Genomic DNA, 19511 nt, shown 5'->3' with positions numbered 1-19511 from the left:
CTGCAGAGGTCACGGTAATGGTTTCACAAGGTCCAGGTCCTTGTGGAACTTATGGTAACCTCTGTAGAATCTCCTTCATATATAAAGAGGAGGAAGGGCTCACTGGAGTCGTCAGAGACTCCCCAAAGATGAGCTGGGCCTGCACAGTTGGCAGGACTAATGGAAGCTGGATGGGAGGGAAGAGATGGGGAGTCCAGCCCAACTGGTGAAGAGTGGGGGCTCTCAGGTGAGCAGACATGGCTCAGAGGTAACTGATTGGACACACCAGGGGGCTGAGACCATCCTGGGTTAGGAACAATTGCAGGATTATTACATATTTGCTTCTTTGTGATATTACACAATCTTCTAGGAAGTCTGGGTGAGATCAAAGCCTTGCCTGACCTGGGAGATACTTGGTTAGAGGCATGTCCTCCTACCACTACCTCACCACCACCTTTTCTGACGCAGGCTAGGGTACTAAGAACAGCCAGGCATCACTTCTTCTCACTTTATTTTATTTTGGAGGGGTGGGGACAGTGTCTAACTTTGTCTGCTCCAGATCTGAGGTTCCTGCCTTTGGATATGGCCATTGAAGAGGTATAAAATGTTTGCATCCAACCACTGGCTCTCTTCAGCACAAGAGTGATAGGATGATGGTATGACAAGGGGCTGTGAATGGAGGGGGATTCTGGGATCATTAAAGGCATGATGTCACTCAAGGCTTATGAGAAGCCATGTGGGATCAATGGAATCTATATTTAGGAAGATTAGCAGTTATGCAGTACTTTGGGGTTAGGGACCACAGGCAGGGATCCCAGAGTATGTGATCAGTCAGAGATAAATTCCAGAACAAAATATTGGGAGCAGAGGGTAACACAGGATCCAGAGGTATTCTGGGTGAAGGCACACAAACTAGTTGGAGATGAGGGACGGAAAAGGGCATCATCATGGCCACTCCCCCTGGAGACTTGCAGCTGCTTCTGGGCCTCCTTCCTCACAGAGGCTGCTGGGCCCTGAAAGGGCACATGAAGCAGGGCCTACCACCCATTCCACCAGCAACCTTTGTAAGATGTGCACCTTGTTGGAGGTGTCCATGAACTTGATGCCTCTGTTCATAATGAGCAGGAAAAGAAGAAATGTACAGGAAATAATGCCTTTTCATGGAGCTAAGCCCACATGGATTCCACAGCCTTATCTTTCCATAAGCAGAGTGTGCCAGGACCCAGGGAAATGAACGGAGCAGCTGCCTCTGGGCATTTCTCTCATTACAGTTAGGGAGAATGGACACCACAGAGACCCATGGGATGTCTCAATAAGAGGGCATTAGGAATAAAGTATTATGGGATTTGGGCTTGTGTTAGGTGATTTTGGAGAGGGTTCCAGGAAATGGAAAGACGGCAGGATGGGGCACTAAGCTTCCCAAGCCTCCGGCCTCCCATCCGGGGATTGAGCAGAGGACCTTCCCTCATAGGGTCCTTGTTTGGCATTTGATGAAATCACAAGGGCAGTGTAGGTCACACAGGTGTTTTGGCCTCAGGCACGCCTGGGATGTGAGGCTCAGCCTCCTCATCTGTAAAGAGGGAAACACCATGTGGACTCTGCAGGTATGTCAAGAGATTCAATATTATCACATAGATTAAAAGATAAGTCAGCGTAGGGCGCCTGGGTGGCTCAGTCGTTAAGCATCTGCCTTCGGCTCAGGTCATGATCCCAGGGTCTTGGGATTGAGCCCCGCATTGGGCTCCCTGCTCAGTAGGGAGTCTGCTTCTCCCTCTCCCTCTGCCTGCCGCTTCCCCTGCTTGTGCTCTCTCTCTCTGTCAAATAAATAAATAAAATCTTTAAAAAAAAGATAAGTCAGTGTCATATTATGCACACAGTTAATAAGAATATAGAGAATGATTATATGTCACCAGAGTTTAATAGAGAATTTTGCTTGCTTTCATTTTCCCTCTTTTCCAAGTTCATTTATATATTTTGGAAATAGATTTTCAACAGTATTCCACAAAGTAAATCATTTAAACTTTCAAGCCCGCAGTTGTACCTCTGGGAGGTTCCTGTGGTCCTTGCCATGGAATACCGTGTCTGGTAAAAGGAAGAGATTCGTTTAGGAGTTCTCATGGGACCTTTTAGAGGAGGGAACATCAGTCCACAGCCTCCACAACTTCTCTACAGTACCCGCCCCAGTTGTTCTCCATGGAACAACTCTGCGGTTCCACTGCTCAACTGGCCCATGTCCTGGACATCCCTCTCAAAAAGTGCAAGAGGTTGGGACATCTGGGTGGCTCAGTTGGTTAAGCATCTGCCTTCAGCTCAGGTCATGATCCCAGGGTCCTGGGTTCGAGTCCCACTTCAGGCTCCCTGCTCAGAAGGGAACCTGCTTCTCCCTCTGCCTGCCGCTCCTCCTGCTTGTGCTCAGCTTCTCTTTCTCTCTCTTTCTGACAAATAAATACTTTAAAAAAAAGTGCAAGAGGTGAATCCTGGGGCGAAGCTTCAGATAGGACATTTGAAAGCTCTAGAGTCTTCAGTGCATTGTATGAAGCCACACAGCCCGTGAGACTTTTGGAGCTCACTCTCATCGGACTCCTTGCAAATGAAAAAGTGTATCTGGAAATGGTGAGCTGGTGGAGTGACTAGATGATTAAGGATAATCAAACCATTATCTGTGTCTGAGGAAACTTCCCACAGGAAGTGAGGTTTAAACTGAGACCTGAGGGAGGCTAACCAGGGAAACTAACCAGGGAAAGAGGGGAGCGGAGAGCTAATCTGAGACCCCAGCCAGGTATCATGGTCAGGGAATACTCCAGGACTTGGTTTGTCCCTGAGGAAATCCTGTGTGGAAATCCACTACCCAGCAGTTGGGCATCTCTGGAAAATTGTGTGTAACTTCACAGCACAATTGTAGAGGGGCCTGAACCTCTTTTCCCTTTGCTCTGATCCCAGACCTGTAATATGATTTTCATCTGTGGAACCATAGAAAAGAAGAAAACTGCTGAGTAGTGTGATTTAATCATGATTTTGTTTTATATATTCTTTTACAACTCACAATGCAAAATAACTTTTAATAGGTACTTTTTCCAAATAATAAAAAATTGGAGATTAGTGTCATCTAATGATAAAATCCAGAATGGTGGCTTGGACATCATTTACCAGGAAAGGAGGGGCTCCATCAGAAAGAATTTTCTGGAAGGTTACTTGAAAATGAAATAATCTAGACAGAGCCCCCAGACATTAAATCACATTAAATCATGTGACAAGAACTTTTCTTCACCTTCTTCCAGGATATAAAAAGCTGTGTGTGTGTGTGTGTGTGTGTGTGTGTGTGAGAGAGAGAGAGAGAGAGAGAGAGATAATGTTAAAATATGTATAGATATATATAGTGAAACACATATGTAAGTGTGGGCATACAGATATAAATTTTGTTAAACTTTCTGTAATCTCTCTTTTAAAATTATGTGTATGTGTATTAAATGTGTGTGTATATATTAATATAAAGACATATTATATTTTGACAATATTTTTATAATCAAATTCCCAATCAGGAATAAACTACAACTTTGTCTCACTTTTTTATGATTTCAAAATTATATGTATTTGTTTCAAAATTAAATGCAGTGGAAAAATGTGTATTGCTATGGAAAAAGTTTTTGTTATATTTCTTTGATCCTATTACATAGCAAGATGTTCATACATGGTAATTTGGTTTATATTCTCCAAATATATTTCTGTGTGTATAGTACTGTATAAGTAGGTTCGCATGAACATATATATTGTTCTTCTAAATTTTAATCACTACATATATATGAGTGTGTATATATTTTATAATATGCCTTTTTATTTATATATGTTATACTTATTTGTTCTTTAATCTTATATGTTTGTGATGCAGAACTTTTATTTAAATTATTTCATTGTAGATTTTGAATAACACCCTTCTAGGTATTCAAATTTATTTTCATATTAAGATTATTTAATATCTGCCTGTGAAATATGCTGGAAATCTTTTCCCATAATTCACATTTCCTTAATGTTACTTCTTTTTGTTTTTGGGTAGACAAAGTCTTTTTTAACCTTTTAACCTTTCACTATTTTTTCTAAATAAATTCATAATATAGTTCACTGTAAAATATTGGAACCAATTAATGTCCATTTGCTACTTAATGATGGTTGTTAATCATTGTTAATGATTGTTAAAAAGAAAATTTGTGACTTTACTGATACAGAGGGAGTTGAGGATTTTGTCAGGAGAGTATGTGAAATGGTGGATTTTGGAATTAAGTTTGGATGGTAAAGAAGATTTTTATGAAAGTGATAATGAGAAAGTTAAGATGTTAATGTGAGGAAGAGCATTGGTAATAATGAAACATGAAAAACCTCAGAGGAACAGAATTCATCCTTGAAACTTCTTTTTAGTCTGTATGCCTTTCTTTGTTATTTCATATTTTAGTTGAATATTAAAGAAACAATTTCCCATTAAGTTTGAGAGAGAAGTGATAGTCACGATGAACAGAGGACCGGAATCAAATACCTGGGCCCCAGATTCCAGACCTATCACTGATCATTAGACTTGTAGTGAATCACTTGCCCCCTGTGCTGGCCTCTGTTCTAACACACAATTATCCTCCATATAGAGATGAGTCTTTACTCAAATGTCACCTTCTTCAGAGAACTTTTATGACTGCACTACTTAAAAAAATTCAGCCCCACCCCGTTCCAGGCACTCCCTCTCCCCTTTCCCTGCATTACTTTTTCCAAAATAAAAATGATAGGAAAAACTTAGGTAGTGCTCACTTATGTGTTCGTATGTACTAACACATTTATTTCTCACATCAAGGGAAGTACTATTATTATTACCATGATTATTATTATTGTTATTATATCCATCTGTGAGATGAGGAAAGGTAGGCACTGAGAGGTTTAAGTACCGTCCCTAAGGCCACACAGCTGTTATGTGTGCACAGCTGTGACTGAGACTCATCATAGTGCCTCCAAAGTCCCTGATCTTAATTATTACCTTCTTGCTCCTCTCCAAAGCACCTATGCCATCTCATATACTCTATATTTTACTTCTTGTTTACTGTCTATTATCAACTCTACTATATCATGAGCTCCATCAAGGCAAGGACTTTGTTCATTTTGTTCATGTTTATATCCTGAAGCAGAGGCACAGAGTCCCGTAGCTACCACGTCAAAAATCTGATACTAATATAGCCGGCAGTTTTCTTATGCTTACTGTCTGCATGGTATATCTTTTCCTTTACTTTATTTTCAGCCTATTTGACCTTTATATTTAAACTGCATGTCCCTAGACAGCATAGATTTAGATCTTGCATTTTAAATCCCATTCCTGTATTTTAACTGAGGAGTTTAGTCTATTTACACTTAAAATAAATATCAATAAAATTAAATTTAATTATAACACTTTGTTATTTTTAATGTATCTCATTTAAAAACATTTCTCCATTCTTTCTTGTCTTCTTTTAGATTAAGTGGATATATTTTAGAATTCCATTCCGCTTTATTGATTTTTTAACTATACCTCTTTACATTTCTAAGTGATTGCTTTTAAGGATTACAATATAAATCACTAACCTTTGACAGTGTCTTTACTTTTATTTTTTATTATTTTTTAAAGATTTTATTTATTTATTTGACAGAGAGACATAGTGAGAGCAGGAACACAAGCAGAGGGAGTGGGAGAGGGAGAAGCAGGCTTCCCGCAGAGCAGGGAGCCTGATGCGGGCTCCATCCCAGGACCCTGGGATCATGACCCGAGCCGAAGGCAGACGCTTAATGACTAAGCCACCCAGGCGCCCCTACAGTGTTTTTAGAATCCATATTGTAGGGATGCCTGGGTGGCTCAGTCGGTTAAGCGCCTGCCTTCAGCTCAGGTCATGATCCCAGGGTCCTGGAATCGAGTCCCGCATCAGACTCCCTGCTCAGTGGAGAGCCTGCTTCTCCCTCTGCCTGCTGCCTCTCCCTGTTTGTGCTCTCTCTCTCTCTGACAAATAAATAAATAAAATCTTTAAAAAAAAAAAAAGAATCCATATTGTACCACTTCACATAAGATGAAAGGACCATGTTTTCATACATTTCCTTTCACCACACCTCTCTTTTATGCTATAACCATCACATGTATTGCATCCACATAAATTATAATTCTACAACACATGTTATAATTGTTGCTTTAAACAGTCATTTGTATTTTAAAGAAATTAAGAGGGAAATAAAAAGTAGTTTTTAAAATAATTACCCACATATTTACCATTTCTTCTGCTTTTTATTCCTTCCTATAGATTAGATTTTACATCTGGTATCAATTATCTTATATTGCAGATGTACTGACAATGACTTTTCTTAGTTTTTCTTTATAGGACACTTTGTTTTGCTTTGACTAGTGACATATATTTTTGTTGAATAGAAATTTATGGATTGACAGGTTGTTTTTTTCTCCTTTCAGTTCTTTAAAGACGCTTTCCCACTGTGTTCTGGCCTCCATTGTTTCTAAAGAGAAGTCATTTATCATCTGTATTGTTGCTACTCTGTATATAATGGGTTATCTTGACCTGAAACTGCTTTTAAGGTTTTTTTCTCTTTGTCTTTGGCATTCGCCAATTTGTCCATGATGTGCTTAGGTGTGGTATTCTTTGTCTTTGTCTTGCTTGGGATTTTCTCAGCTTCTTGTATCTGTAAATGTATGTCTTTCACCAAATTGAGGAAATTTCCCTCATCATTTCTTTAAATACTTTTTATTCCCCATTGCCTCCCTTGTCTTCTCCTGGCATTCCAGGTACACATATGTTAGACCTTTTGCATTGTCCCCAGGTCATTGTGACTCAAATTTTTTCACACATTTTTCTCCCATTATTCAAACGATATAATTTCTATTGATCTCACTTTAAGTTTACAGACTCCTCCATTACCTTCAGTCTTCTGTGAAGCTCATCAGGAATTTTTATCTTTTAGATATATTTTTCAGATCTCACATTTCCATTTATAAGTATTTTCCATTTCTTGTTTTCATGCATTATGAGAATATTTTTCTTTATGTTTTTGAGCACGGCTATAATAGATTTTCTGCTGTTTCCAACCTCTAGATCTTTTGGGGGTCAGTTCTATTGATTACCTTTCTGCTTTGGTATGGGTTATATTTTTCTGTTTTTTCAAATGTCAAATAATTTTGGGTTGTATCATGGATATTGTGAACGATACCTTATAGATTCTGAATTTTGTTTCTCTAAAAACTATTTATTTGTTTCAGCAAGCAGTTAACTTGGCTCAATTTTGAATCCAAACTCTGTCTCTCCTGCAATTAGCACTAGCTGAAATATTTCAGCTCAGGCTAAAAGAACAGAAACTTAGCATTTTCCTCACCATGTGTATGTAGTTCAGGGGTCAACCAGAGGTTTGGGCCAAGACTTTACACAGAATTTGTGGTACCTTCTTTGTGGCTTTCACCTTCCAGTGAGTTCCTTCTTCATTTTCCAGCTGCTGTGGTTGTCCCAAAATCCATTGAGTCCTAAACTAGTAAGACTAGAGATGTCCATCTGAGTTTTAGACATTCCACATGTAACCAGGCAAAATGTCATAAAAACAGGCAGTCAGATTCTATTCCCTCTTCCAAATGTTAACTTCCTTCCAATCTCTGCTTGCTTTCAGTCTATTTCAAGTGCTTTCAGATAGTTATATTAATTTTTTCCAGAGTTGTTAATTGTGAGCTATGGGAGGATTGGTCCAACATGAGTTACTCTGCCATTACCGGACTTGAAACATATACTGTGCCTTTAATTATGGAAAAAATGAGTCATTGGACTTCTTGCCTGAGGAGTTTGGGAGCAATTTAATTGTTTAAGTGAGGACTGCCTACTTAAGTAGAGACAGAGAACACAAATAGAGATGAATTCTTCGGTTAGTATGAGGAAAAATATATAGGTTTCATATATAGATCCTTATATTTAGAAAAGTGAAACATAAATTAAAATGAATTATTTTTACCAGAATGCCTTAAATTGGGAATATGTGAACTTTTATAATAAATCACTGGATTTTTCTTTCCTCCACAATGTACACTGTCTTAAACCACAGCAAGTGATAAGAAGTTCCTTTCATCTATACTCTTACCTAAAGAGAACTCTGCATATGTGTGAGCACACACATACACATGCATGTGTGAGATAATATATGTAATAGAAATATAAAGATAAATATATTTTCAAAGGAAAATGCAATCTTACCATACCATATGTTTGCAACATGTCTTTTTCAGATAACAACATATTTTCCAAGTAATTAAATACATTTCTAAAATAATTTTTGTGGTTTAATTCACAGGTTTATCCTATATTTAAATTTTTTTATTTTGTTTACTTTTACTGATTACATAATTGTTATGTTTGCTCAAAACAAGTTATTATCTTGTATTTTCCTTTCCCTCCATCTATGTTATGTATTAATACAGTTATATAAATTATAAATCTATCTACCTATCTATATATATATGGAAACTGTATCCAAATGTTAACTTTGTTTATCAGTGGGTATTTGGATTGCTGGTTGTTATTACCTCTATACTTGATTGTACTCTCCAGCAATTTACTGCTATTACTATTGCCATTTAAATGTCAACTGGTACATGGTTCCATTGCAGATGGGTTCTCTGGTTCCTGCCCTGTAGGGAACTCAGGGAATTCTGAGCATTTGTCCCACATATGTTATTTTATTTATTCCTGCGAGGAAGATAATTATCATCTCCATTCTCTGGATAAGGAAACTAAGGTTTGAAAATAAGAGGGATATTGTGTAGGGTCACACAACCCCTGAAAAAAAAGACAGAGATGGTAACCAATGCCTTTTGGACTGCCAACCCCATATTCCCTCCAGGATACTACCAAGTTCAGCTAAAACATAATCCCTCAGCTGTAAATTACATGCTTACAAAATTCAGAGTTATTTTCATATTGGAAAACCATCAGGATGATGTGAAAGGAGCTTATGTTTTAGGTTTGATTCAGCTTTCAAGAACATTACCCTCTTTGTCTTTGCTTTACTCTCCTCATTTGTATAATGGGAACTGTAGATTTGGCCTCCATTGGTTGTAGTTAGAATTAAAGGGTCTAAAAAATGCTGGCATGAGGTGAGACTCTAAAATAGTTAATTTATCACCCTTCCCATAGGTCTTCTTTCCCCATTTAAAGACTGTGCTTTTATAAAACTACCTCAGTAACTTGAGGACTGGTTGAATCACAAGGTCATCACGCTAAGGCCACTTACCCCTTTTCTGCATGATACAACCTATGAAGGCAACCCAGCAAGTTAAGACAACCAATCCTTGAGACTGGAAGACCACAAGGCTTCCAAATGGGAGGTTTCTGGGTGCTGGGGACCAAGATCCAGAACTCTTCTTCTGTCTCTTATAGGATGGATGTCCTTGTGTGCCTCAGTTGGGTTATATGTAAAATAAGACTAATAGCATCTTTCTTTTTTTTTTAATTTAAATTCAAATAGCCAACATATAATACATCATTAGTTTTTGGTGTAGTGTTCAATGATTTATGAGTTGCATATAACACCCAGTGTTCATCACATTGTGTACTCTCCTTAATGCTCATCACCCAGTTACCCCATCTCCCCACCCACCTCCCCTTTCCACAACCCTCAGTTTGTTTCCTGGAGTCAAGAATCTCTCATGGTTTCGCTCCCTCTATGATTTGTTCCCATTCAGTTTTCCCTCCCTTCCCCTATGATCCTCTACACTATCTTTTATATTCCACATATGAGAGAAACCATATGATAATTATCTTTCTCTGATTGACTTATTTCACTTAGCATAATCCCCTCCAGTTCCATCTATGTCAATGTAAATGGTAGGTATTTATCCTTTCTGATGGCTGAGTAATATTCCATTGTATATATGAACCACATTTTTTTATCCATTCATCTGTTGAAGGACATCTTGGCTCCAAGACAAGACTTATAAAACTCAACACCCCCCAAATACATAATACAATTAAAAATGGGCAGAAGACATGAACAAACATTTTTCCAAAGAAGACATCCAGATGGCTAACAGACATGAAAAGATGCTCAACATCACTCATCATCAGGGAAATACAAATTAAAACTACACTGAGATATCACCTCACACCTGTCAGAATGACTAAAATCAACAACACAGGAAACAACAGGTGTTGGCGAGGATGTGGAGAAAGGCGACCCTCTTGCACTGTTGGTCGAAATGCAAACTGGTGCAGCCATTCTGGAAAACAGTTTGGAGGTTCCTCAGAAAGTTAAAAATAGACCTATCCTAAGATTGAGCAATTGCATTACTAGCATTTACCCAAAGAATACAAAAATACTAATTCAAAGGGATACATGCAACCAGATATTTATAGCAGCATTATCTACGATATTTATAGCAGCATTATCTACAATAGCCAAATTATGGGAACAGCCCAAGTGTCCATCGACTGATGAATGGATAAAGAAGAAGTGGTACATATGTACAGTGGAATGTTACTCAACCATAAAAAAGAACAAAATCTTGCCATTTGCAATGGCATGGATTGAGCTAGAGAGTGTTACGCTGAGTGAAATAAGTCAGTCAGAGAAAGATTAGTATCATATGATTTCACTCATATGTGGAATTTAAGAAACAATACAAATGAGCACAGGGGGAAAAAGAGAGAGAGAGGCAAACCAAGAAACAGACTCTTAACTATAGAGAACAAACTGATGTTTACCAGAGGGGAGATGAGTGGGGAGATGGGTTAAATAGGTGATGGGGATTAAAGAGTGGACTTGTGATGAGCATTGGGTGTTGTATGGAAGTGTTGAATCACTATATTGTACACCTGAAACTAATATTACACTGTATGCTAACTAACTGGAATTTAAATAAAAACTTAAAAAATAAATAAAATGTGCAGAACCTCTGACTTTATAATATTTGTGGGAATTTATCCTTGTCTTGTTTCCAGGATTTTGTATGATAAATAATGCCACTGTGTACTTTGTAGTGTGTGGTTTTTTAAGCAGTGGTTGGAATAAAAGGAGGATGGTTGTAAGAGAATTGAGGAAACTGTCAGGAGAGTTTTGAAGCAATGGCCTGTTGTGACATTGAGGCTGCTTAGCAGAGGCAGAGGGCTGATATTCATTGAGACTACAGGGGTTGAACAGAGGGAGGTAGCCAATCTGGAGGTTAATGTTAAAGTCAGCAATAGCATTGGCAATAGAATTGAGGAGCAAAATTCATACTTAAATTAGTTTTTCCCTGGGAGTTTTCCTCCTGGAGGACATCATTGCCTTTTCTGCATTTAATCACTGTGCTGGGGAAGGCAGTTAGGATCATGAAAGCCTGAGGTGTAGAGAAGAAGCAGAAGAGTTAAGACATAAGACACATGACTTCTGCCTGCTTGGGAGCTGAGGGATATCCTAGTGCCTATCATAAGCCAGGCACCAGGCCTGCTACCTTGTCTGGCCTGTCAGTTTTATCCTCTATATTCTTGTGGTGTGGGGAGTTATTACCTCCATTTCCCAGATGAAGAGACTAGAGCACAATTCAGTGAATTATCTTGTCTGGGATCCCGCAGCCACTAGGTGGATGATCAGAGATGAGAACAAAAGTCCTAACTGCCAATTCTATGTTCCTTTCAGGATACCATGGAACCTCAACTATAAATCCAGTGGTTATAAATCAGGTGATATAGATATACTGACTTACTCTGTAGGGTAGTGGATATTCTTTATTTTTGATAAATAGGTCCCAGTCTTTTCTCTCTGATTAGTTAACTGCATCATCTTGGACAGTTCCTTAGACCTCTCATTCCCCAGTTGAATTACGTGTAAAAGCCCCGGATTTGGGGTGGATCTTCTAGTCCTCTTTGACTTCTTTTTTTTTTACATCAGTTTAATGTTTTTCTGTCTCCTCCTTTTGGCAATGAAGGTAACAATGTACAGGCACTCACTCAAGAACATCAGGTGCGGACCTTTTCTACACTAAATCTTAACTGATGAACAGATGTGAGATGAGAGGTTCTGGCTGAAGTGGATTTCCAAGACCTGGATCTGATTCATTCCACAGCAGACACATAAATACACACACACACACACACACACACACAAACACACACACACATCCCAATGGGGGTGTCAGGTGTAAGGAGGAGAGGAGGGGATCTAGATGTGTGCGACAACCAGGCTCCACCATCAAGACAGTCAGCTATAGACCACCCTTAATGAACTTCCACTTTCATCAAGCCTGAAGTCTTTTGTTTCTCTAGTCTGTCTCTCCAGTTGTGTTTGTGTGTCTGTATGGGAGGTATACAGAATATCTTAGTGAAGTGGTGACAGAAACCTTAGTGTGTTAGCAAGTGCAAAGAGCAGGATCAGCCTTCCACTTTGCTGTCCTTTAATTCCCTCAATTTTTAGGAGGTTTGAAAAACTTTTCACATATTTGATTGCCATTTCTGCTTTGAGTGATCTGTTTTTTTCATTGCCAATTCATTTTCTTTCATTTAGGTTCCTCTCCCACCATTTTATTGTCTGGTTGGATGTTACGGACAGTGTTCCATTGAGCTGGGAACAGAAGAAGCTGTACATTCATTTTACAAATATTTGTGGAGTGCCCACTTTGTGCCAGGCATTGTTCAAGGTCAGGAGAAGCAGCAGTGAAGAAAACAGTCACAAATTCCTGCCTTCCTGAAGCTTATCTTCTGGTGGATACTGATTTTAAATATTGGAAAATTACCCATGGTGTTCAAAAAGAAATTTATTGGCGCTGTTCTAGATGCAGTAGATATAGTGGTAAACAAAGCAAGCAAAAATTTCTTCCCTGCTACCGTTGTACTGGGAGTCAGTCTGAAAACTTGAACGTGGTGGACCCAAGTACTCCTTGAATTAAAAGTTCATTGACTAAAACCAGAGGGCTCATGTGTTCATTTAAAAAATTTATATTTTTGTGAAAGTTTATTGAGATAGCAATCACACACCATACAATTTCTCATTTAAGGTGTACAATTCAATGGTTTTTTAGAACAATTTCATCACCATAAATAGAAATTCTGTACCCCTTAGCTATCACTCTCTTATCCCCTCATTCTTCGCCTAGTCCTAAGCAACCACTAATGTACTTTCTGTCTATATGGCTATCCTTATTCTGGACATGTCATATAAATGGAATCGTATCATATGTGACCTTTTGCGTCTGGTTTCTTTCACTTAGCATAATGTTTTCAAGGTTCATCCATGTTGTAGCGTGTATCAGTACTTTTTAATGTATGAATAATATTCCATTATATGCATATACCACATTTCATTTCTCCATTCATCCATTGATGGACATTTAGGTTATTTCCATCTTTTGGCTATTATAAATTATGTTGCTTTTAAGATTAGTGTGTAAGTTTTTGTTTGAACACTTGCTTTCATTCTTTTCTGTATATACCTAGGAGTAGAATTGCAGGCCACGTGTTCATTTTTAAACCAAAGCAGATATTATTTGTGCATAATTGACCAAAACAAATGCACACGTGAATAAACAAAACTGTTTTCATGACATTACCAAATGGCTGGATATGAACAAGAGCCAGCATGGAATGTGGACAAATACAGTATCTGAAATTTTGAGAGAGGGCATTTAGCAGTTAAGTTAATGCTTTCCCATACTTCACAAATAAAAGTCACACATGTAGAAAGCAGCAGGAGTTACTTCTATTACTGAAAATCCAAATCCATTAAGTCCATTCCCTGATATTAGGCACTTAAAGTTATGTTGAATATTTGCAATACAATTCTTGTAAAGGCATAAAGCAAACCACTCTGAAAACAGGCAAAGCCTGTCTTAGAGTTTCCTAATTCAGACCACTGTCTATCTCTAAAAGTGATCTGGCACAATTGAAATGCTATATAACTTCACTCATTGGGTCAGAGGAAAATATCATGGCCGGAGGTAACTTGGCACAGAATTGAATTTATCTAATACGTATTGTATCCAATACCCCGTTGTGACCTGCCAGGAGGAAGAATATAATCCTTTTTCTGATAAAAAAAATATGACAGTACTAAATATAGCAAATGAAAGTTCATTATATCCTATCAAACATTCTTCTAGTCTGTCATTAAAAAGTCACTTCAAATATGCTTGTCCTTTAAGTGTTTAAATATTTTAGAATGTGCATATATACCATATTCTCCTCAGAAGGGTTGTGTGGCATATTAGTGATGTGACGTGGAAAACTTTTAACTCCAGGAAGGCTAAACTCAAAGCCTAGGGTGGCCACATTGGTAATGTAAATAATGAAAGTTGGTCTATGTAAAAATCAAGGGAAGAACCTTTGCTTCTACAGGTGAATATTCTCCCTCCAGTTTTCTTGAAATGAACAACACTCTCAGTCTTTTGGTCCCACACTTTTGGTTAAATGGAGGCAAGAAATATTTCAGTTTTCTCTTTACTGTAAGAAAATCAATAGCATTAACAGCAAAATAGAAACTAACATTCTGTGTCAGTGTGTGGAGTCATAGAATAGGGAGTGATAAATATTATGATGAATGCCTGATGAGGAAACTGCTATCAGCTCCAGCCGGTTGTTTTCCTGAGGGAATGTAAAAATGTAGGCCCCATGTGACCAAACCCCATTTTTAAAGATAAGCCAGAAAGCTGTATTTATATGTGAAATATCCCAATTTTTAGATGTGGACAATTATTTAAATAATTAAATATTATGTGGAAAAAATTGTGGTCCTCAGGTCCCTAATTTTTATCCTCTGTTTGTAAACTAATATTAACTGAAGGAATATAAGACATCTAAAACCAGATAAGTTAAAATCAAAAGACAGATTTGATTAGTATTTCACAATTATCTTTGTATAAACAGAGATTCAATTAGAAAATCAGGAGTAGAAAAAGAAAGGGAATGAAATTAAAATCAGAAACATGAAGAAGCTGGCATTATATACTTCATCCAGATATAGCTGATATAGTAACTATATATAAGTAGATACATAAGATGAGAGTTTTCATTGCTTCAGTTATTATGGAGGTTAATGAAAATGTTTGCCAAAATTTCAGAACTATCAAGGATAAATATAATATTCAATGAGAAAAATGGGGACACTACAGCCAGCCCCCCAAGAGCCTTCCTAAAATAAGAATGATTCTCATTTTTGACATGCCATGAGTCGTGTAAATATGGCTTTCTTGTATTGTACAGAGATTCTCAGTTTATAAGCTCTTGTATAATGACCACAGTCTCTTTTTTGGCAAGGAGTGATGATCTGTATTTCATAGATCAGGAAATCAAAGGCATAAACCATGTTACAGAGAAAGGACTAGGAATAACTAACCTTTTATTCATGCAAATCTCAGTTAAAGTTCACATAGTGAAGGCGGAAATGTCAACCGGATGTCTAGAATACAGAAAGTCAGCACTAGTCTTTGCTGAGCCTTGAATACTATTTTTAAAATCATATTAATGTAAAAGACTCAGGACACATTTTACCCTCATTTCTAAAGTTTTATCTGCTAGTACATGGACAGTGTTTACAGAGAAAGAAACCTATTTGTCATTTGACTCTGGAGAAAAAAAACCGCCAGTTCAAAAATCTCACTGTCAAAACTAAGCAGGAAGCATACAAAAACATAATGTCCAGCTGAATAATTTTTCTCAAAATTAAATATTTTATTTTAATGCGCTCACTAATGAAAGATTGAATGACAATATTTTTGCTTGTTGGTAATACAAACAAAGACCATACAAATTGAGAACAAAATTAGGTTGCCTTCATTCCTATTTAAAGGATGTTTGACTCCCATCCCCCACGAAAGTAGTCTCGCTATGAATACTCTCTATTAAATTCTCAAAATAAATATGGCTGAATACAAAGCATTCTTGTTCTCCCATTGACACAATTCATTTTCATACACTGGGAATAAAAATGGTTTGGCAGAAAGCATGAGAACAGTGTTAGTTTAAAGTGAAGAAGTGAATGTCCACAATGTAAAGGCATTAGACTGTCTACTGAAAATATTAACTTCTACATTGAACATTAAACTGAGAATTCCAATTTGATTATCTTCTAGCACAATGGTGCCCTGATCTGATCACTATGCACTTAGGTCAGCCAAACTATGTAGGGCCTTTATTTTTGTATAATTGCTCTAGTTGTCCTCATTGACTCTGGTTGCACCTGGCTTTGCCTATTCTGGCACATTCTGTTTTCCTGAAAATACTTACAATCTCTCAGGTTAGCCTTGCCCTCCACCCAACCATTCTCCATCACATGGTTTTGGTTATGTGAGTGGCTGGGGATGGCTTGGGGACTCAAAAGACATTGGTGGCTTACTTGATCCTGGGCATTAGGTAGCTCCCTGCACTGGTGACTACTGAGATGTGACAGATTTTGGCTGCAACGTTTTTGTTTTTTTCCACAACCCTTTCATCAATATAGTGCTTTCATAAATAGTTAAATGTATCTTTATTATCACATGTACATTCTTACAATATTTTATCATGTGTATATATAAATGGAAAATAATAGTGAAGGAAATAGATATTGCTGAGTAGCAAAATTCCTGCCTAACAGGATTTTGATGGAGAATATCAGATAAACTATAGAAAGTGTCTGGCACATCCTAGGCCTTTTAAGAAATGTTAAAAATGCTAGTCCCAGAGTTCTCTTTTCTATCAAATGGGATTTTTGATGTAGAAGAAATAGCATGACTGTAATAAAGAGCATATGAAAATATACACAAAAGATACAAAATGTATACACATTTATGAGCTTGGTGCTATTTTTTTTTTCATTGTAATATATGGAGTTGGAAAGAGGAAAGGATATTTGTGCCATTTCTTTTTATTATTTAATGAGTTATCCTGTCTGATTCTTTGTATACCAGGAGCTCTCTTGAATCAGGAAAGACATAAACAAATGAAAACAGTTGAACAGCAGAGAAACACATACACATACACAAACCCACTCCATACATATAGAAAGGAATTGTAGTCATTTGTCTCCAAGTGAACAAGTCTTGTAGGTAGCTGGAAATGAGAGTCTGGGGATCAGAGAAAAGAGTGGGATGGACACATGGACTCGAGCTACCAGTGTTCCACATATGTGTGCTGAATAAATGAATGGTTGTGAGAGACTCAGCTTTGGGAGTCATTATCAACAAATGAAATCATACATACAGTTTGAGTCTTTATATATATATATATTATAGATGTTCTCTCTCTCTCTCTATTCCTATATATATTTTCATATATATGTATAAATTCCTATACATATGAATTAAAAATTATTTAGGACTATTTATTTCATATTGTCTTTGTCTCTTCCTGCAAAAATTGATACTTTTCCTTTGCAACAAAGGTAGCATATTGAGAAAATCACCACCTGCTGGTTAGAACCAGAACTACATCGCTCGATATCTTTGCAGGTGCTGTGCAAGAATTTGGGGAGGGCCTCTGGTCTGACCCACCAAACCGGGCATGCTGGAGGCTTGTATGGCACAGGCAGGCCTTCCTGCAGAATCGGATGCTACCTGATTCTCTGAGCTTCTGACGGGAAGTTCCACCCCTGTCTCATGAAGAGAAAGCTGCCATTGTGAGTGTCTCTGAGGGAGTGTGTGTGTGTGTGTGTGTGTGTGTGTGTGTGTGTGGCTATTTTTGGCCATATCCTTTTAGACACACATGTACTTACCCATATTCATATACTTTTGCACTTCGGTGTATTATAAACAATAACTGGGATTATATTGCGTATACCTCATGTTTTTTTTTAACTTAGCAATTAACTATGAATTACTTTTGAGGTTAGTAGATTTATATGGAATCAGGGGTCAGATCATAACAAGTTGTTTCCTGTTTTCCAAAAGTTATCTCATTTACTTTCCTCAGTTATAAAGCTAACGTATGTTTGTAATTGAAAGAAATCAAACAATATAGGCATGTATATGTGGAAAATAAAATGATCTTGTATCTACCAGCTTTTATCCTGCTGAGCTATCCTTTGTTAATGGCGTGGAGCACATTCTGCAGATGCTTTTCTCAAATGTATATGTGCAATATACGTGCAGATGCACAATACGTGTGAGTAGATATACACACTTTTTTGTAAGAATGGGGTGGCAGCAAACCTCATCATGCAATTTATCTTTTTTAGTTGAGGATAAAATTACCAGGACTTTTATTTGTAGGTTTATTGTTGTTGGATTTCTTTTCATAAGTTTATTTGCATTCCTATAGTTTTCTATGAATTTTTCGTTTTCATTTGTTTATGTCTTTCCTGATTCAAGAGAGCTCCTGGTATACAAAGTATGTGTTGCAGTAAATATGAATAATTTCCCTCTAATTTTTCATACATCTTTTAATTTTTTTTTTTTAAAGATTTTATTTATTTATTTGATAGAGAATGAGAGACAGAGAGCATTAGAGGGAGGAGGGTCAGAGGGAGAAGCAGACTCCCTGCCGAGCAGGGAGCCTGATGCGGGACTCGATCCCGGGACTCCAGGATCATGACCTGAGCCGAAGGCAGTCGCCCAACCAACTGAGTCACCCAGGCGCCCCATCTTTTAATGTTTAAATCTCATTGACTTTTATGATGAACTCATTTGACATTGTCAATTCATTATCAAAGTTTTGAAGGAATGTTTTGAAAAGTGTTTATTGCTGAATTAAGGAATTAATCATGATTTTGTTTTTTTTTACATTACTGTTTCATAACCTCCATTCAAAGTAGAATTTGTTCATCTTGCCAAATGAATAGTTTTTCCTTTGGAAAATAACTAATTGGAGACTCATGCCATCTGGTGACCAAATCCAGAATTGCAGTTTGGTCTCACGAGCAAGAAGCCTGAAAAGGAGGGAGAGAGGGAAAAAAAGCTTTCCCTGTGGAAGCCCTCTGGAGAAAACTTTCTGGGGTTTATATTGCACAGGAAGTATTAAGCGGTGATGCAGAGCCCATGGATATTAACTCCTGCGACAGGATGTTTTCTTTGGCCCTTCTCTCAAACAAAGGAATGCACGTATGTGTGTGGTTATAAATACAAAGCTATGTGTAACCTTTTTATTTTGTAATATATTTAACATATTTAATGTCCAGGAATATATTTTTCAGCATTAGTTTTGTAAATAAAAACACAACTAGGTTCATCTTATGCTGTCATAATTTTCTTTTATTTTGTTAATTAAAAATCAGTGCACGTGCTCCCCTAAGTCCTTGGAAACACAGAAGAAATACCCATTTGTGAGAGGAACTATCTTGTATCTCCCCTCTCCAACTTCTATGTCCCACCTCAAAATAACCAGTCAATATATTTGTTAATATTCCCCATATATGTTTGTGTGGGATTGTTTATCGTTTAAAATATGACGTATGTATGTTCTTATGAAAAGAGAAATTTTTCAAAAATTAGGTCGTGTTGTACATGATGTTCTATACCTTGTTTACATATTTATATATCTCGATGCTTCTATTACATTTATTTTCATTTAGTTTTTGGTGTGGTTGAGCAATTTTACACATGTCTGATTGCCATTCAT

The sequence above is a fragment of the Halichoerus grypus genome, chromosome X (genome assembly GCF_964656455.1).
Source record: "Halichoerus grypus chromosome X, mHalGry1.hap1.1, whole genome shotgun sequence".
NCBI lineage: Eukaryota > Metazoa > Chordata > Mammalia > Carnivora > Phocidae > Halichoerus > Halichoerus grypus.
This window is presented reverse-complemented; position numbering follows the sequence as displayed.